Raw genomic sequence first — 4,281 nt, forward strand, 5'->3', positions numbered from 1 at the left:
CAGGACCGCAGCGGGGGAGACAGACCGCCGCCCAAAACTCCAGGTTTGAGGCGGTCTACCCTGAAGCCGCGGCCGAACATTTCGGTCGATTCAAGGCAGGCGGGGAAATCGCCTCCATAGTTCGTTGTGCAAAGTGTCATTTTGGGCTAAGGGTATTGGGGTGTGGCGCGAGGGCAGACACCATTTTATAAGGCGTTTTTTTTTTCTTTTGGATATGGCGATCACAATAAGTGAAGCACTGCGTGTAGCATCTATTAACGTGAGAGGCCTTGGAGGAAGAAGGCGACAGTGTCAGCTCAGTCGCCTTCTTCTAGATAACGACCTACATGTAGTCGCCGTGCAAGAATCGAAAATTGAGAGTCAAGTTGCTACAGACCGAATGGTGTCCGCTTTCCGTACGAATTTTGATGCATGTGTCTGCTATTCTGTAGGTGCCTCTGGTGGTTGTGTACTTTTTCTTCGCAATAATCTTGGTATTATGGTACAGTCGATTTTCTCGTGTCAAAGCGGCCCTCTCCTTGTCGTTAATTTTTTGCACAGCGGCCTTGATTTCCGAGTTATTTGTGTGTATGCACCAAACGCAGAGACTGAGCGAAAATTATTTTTTGAAGGATTGGAGTCATATTCAAACAGTGACAAAGTGATAATCCTACTGGGCGATTTCAATTGCGTTTGCCAAGCTTCAGATCGCGCCCATAAGTCAATTGTACGTGATACAAGTGCTGATGTTTTGAATGAAATCGTCCATGGCCATGTTTTGAAGATATTGGAAGTTTATTTACTAATGGCACCTATACGCAGTATACCCATTTTCAGGGCAACAGCCATGCTCGATTAGACAGATTCTATGTCGCAGCTGAACTTGTACCACTTTGCACCTTGTACGAAGTTAGACCTGTTTCTTTCAGTGATCATGCCTTAGTGATTGCAACCATTGGAAGAAAACAAAGCAAGAATCGGTTTAATTGGCATTTATGGAAACATAATAATACGTTGTTGGAGGACGAGAGCTTTTTTAACGAAACAGACCAAGAATTAAATTTATCACTTACAGCGAAAACGTTGAGCTTCGCTGTAAAATGGGAGGATTTTAAGCAGGGGGTGAAAATGAGAGCGATAGAAAAAAGCACGAAATTAAGATACGCAGAGAAGCAAAAAGAAGCAGAGCTTCGTAAACAGCTCGAATTTCTGACGTGTATAGAAAACGCCCAACCAGACGCATGCTTTAATGAGATAAGGGGTGTCAAAGCCCGACTTGAAAAAATGGACACAGATAAGTATAGTCTGGCAGTTAATCGGGCGCGGACGGAACAGCTGTGGGCGGCGGAAACACCAACAAAGCGTGCGTTATCAGACGAGAAACGATACGCGTGCCGAAAGGAAATACGAGAAATAAGAACTAGCACAGGCATTTCGGCGGACAGTAGTGTCATCAGGAACGCAATCTGTGATCATTTCGCAGATATGCTTTGTCAGTCTTGAAAAACTTAACGGGGCTTCTGTAGTGAATTCCTTCCACTTATGCGAAACTTGAGGAAGAAGTTAAAACCCGGCTTGAGCAGCCGATTTGCGTGAAAGATATTGAGGCTGCAATAGATACCCTGCCAGCAGGTAAAGCCCCTGGCCCTGACGGACTGGGTGCAGCTTTCTACAAAGTGTTCAAACCTGCAATAGCCCAGGCTCTGCTGAAGGTTGTTGACGAAAGCTATGAGAAAAAACGTGTTCCGCTGTCTTCCACAACATCCCACATAGTGCTAATTCCTAAAACAGATGACCCTGATAAGCGCCTGTTGGTGGGGTCTTATCGCCCGATAAGCCTCACCAACGTCGACTACAAAAGTTTCATGAAGGTGCTAGCGAAAAGATTGCAGGGTGTTATAACAACGCTCGTAGGCACGCACCAAACATGGGGCATAAAAGGGTGAAGTATCGCCACTAACATGCACGTGGCACGATGCATACTAGAATGCTGTGACTCATTTGATGACCGAGTGGCGATGATACAACTAGACCTGGCAAAAGCCTTTGACCGCATTTCTCACGATGTTTTGTTTTCCGTATTAGATCATGCAAATGTCGGCCGAATAATATTAGATGGCGTTAGAATGGCATACCAAAACTGTACCACACGGATTGTTGTGAATGGAGAACTCACTGAAAGACTCCAAGTGCGATCTTCTGTGAGGCAGGGTTGTCCACTGTCGCCATTTTTTATTCGCAGCCTACCTTGAACCGGTTTGCTTGGCCATCCGGAATAATTAATGCATAACGGGCTTCACGCTACAATCAGTGCATGTGAAAATCATGGCTTATGCCGACGACATCGCTGTCTTTTGTGCAAATAGAGAAAGTAGTACAGAAATTTTGCAGCTGCACAGGTGCCCAGATAAACTGGGAAAAATGCTGCGGTTTCTGGCATGGTAGCTGGGAGGTCACACCCGAACACTATTCTCAGATGCGCTGGTCAGCCACTCCAGCATTGTATCTAGGAGTGCCCCTTGATTCTTACCGGGACCCATATCCGTTCTGGCATGACCAAGCATCGAGGGCCAAGGAAAAAAGTGATGCGTGGCAAGGAAGGCAGTTGTCCATGTTCTCGCGTGCCATTATATGTAATCTGTTCCTTACTGCTAAAGTGTGGTACGTGATGAATGTGCTCAGTGCTTCGAGGACAAACATACAAAAACTTCACCGTGTTTTTGCCGTTTTCATTTGGGCGTCGACCTGGGAAAGGACGAGCCGAACAAATTTGTTTCTCTCCGTACAAAAAGGAGAGCTTGGTCTGGCGCATTTATTTTTGTGACAAGTTGTCTCGCGTTTCATGTACCTTCGTGACTAAAATGATGTCTTCCTCAGAACAATAATCCAAGTTCGGCTTGGTCGACTCTTTCCTAATTTTCTTGTCAGTTCGTGTCTCAATGTAGGTGGTACAGTAAGAGGGTACTTGCGAGAAGTGGTGCTCGCGTACAGATTGCTGCATGTGCGCTTTTCCATGGAGTATTTGTGCAATGTTAAGCGGAAAAAATTGTATGCGGACCTAATGGACACAGTGCTTCCTGTACCGATATACCGTTTGTCGCACTGTCCAGGCCCAGGATATGATGTACTCAAGGGAGTTAAGAAGATGCCAATATCACCACCATTCAAATCATTTTTCTTTAAACTCCACACTAGCACATTATCAGTCAAAACATGGATGCACGCTACAGGCCTGTTCGTCCCTTGGTCAACAAACTATTTCTTGTGTAACAGACCTGAGACAATAGAACAAGTGTTTTTGGACTGTTGGGATGCCATTTTTTCTGGCATGTGCTTCAGAGAACTTTAAAAAAAGAGCTACCTCTAGATGCATATGGCATACGATTTTTACCATTTCCTAATACAGAGGAGTTTTCCTTTGATACAATAATGCTCATGGGCCTCCACAGCTCGTGGAAAACCAGAATGCAGTTTAACAATGCAGATATACAAGTCAACCCTGTACGAGAACATTTCATACACAGTGTTGTGCGGTTCAGGGAAGTGCATATGACACTCCCCGGGCAGCCACAATAGATTCATGTGCTTGACAGTTTGCTAAAACTGAAAAAGTTTTAACCCGCCGTGTCACGCGAAAGTGTGCTGGTATGTTTTATTGTTAATCGTATTGTTTCGAATGTCCAAGTCAGCAATAAAGAAAAAAAAGAAGAGAAAAGAGAGAAAAAAGAAGAGAAGAAAAAAAAGAAGAGAAAGAAGAGAGAGAGAAGAGAAAGAGAGAGAGTTGGTTAAAGCGCCTGTCTAGTAAACAGGAGATCGTGAGTTCGAATCTCACCGGTGCCATTTTTACTTTCATTTTGCTTTCCTACCTTATCGTTCGTTAACTACATTCATCGCCTGGACTGCTCGTGGAAACTTGATGTTTCTAGCTGTTTCCGTCGGCGCCGTGGCTTAGTTGGTTAAAGCGCCTGTTTAGTAAACAGGAGGTCGTGAGTTCGAATCTCACCGGTGCCTTTTTTTCATTTTTCTTTCCTACCCTATCTTCCTTTAACTGCATTCATCGCCTCGACAACTCGTGGGAACGAGAGCAACTACGGAGTCTTGATTCCATTTCCGGCTTCGCTAGCGAACGGACGTGTATTCTGGGGCTCCCACGGAGCGGTGTCAGCGGCCCAGCAGGGCCGCGGTAACAGGTTTTTGTCCTCTGACAGTGAGTACCAGGTTGTTTTGCCCAATCTTCCCACAGGTCGATTCGTTTTAAATACCGTATTTTTGCAGGCTGACATAACTGCCCGGCCGTATAGG

General features: G+C 45.3%; 1 non-coding gene across 1 annotated transcript; it reads left to right on the forward strand.

Annotated features, from left to right (window-relative positions):
* The first annotated feature begins 3,916 nt into the window (after positions 1–3,916).
* Positions 3,917–3,990, forward strand: TRNAT-AGU (transfer RNA threonine (anticodon AGU)). Its single transcript has one exon. It is a non-coding gene; the product is annotated as a tRNA-Thr (tRNA).
* Positions 3,991–4,281: the final 291 nt, after the last annotated feature.

The sequence above is a fragment of the Amblyomma maculatum genome, chromosome 4 (assembly GCF_055883805.1).
Source record: "Amblyomma maculatum isolate TAMU_Amacu chromosome 4, ASM5588380v1, whole genome shotgun sequence".
NCBI classification, from domain to species: Eukaryota; Metazoa; Arthropoda; class Arachnida; order Ixodida; family Ixodidae; genus Amblyomma; species Amblyomma maculatum.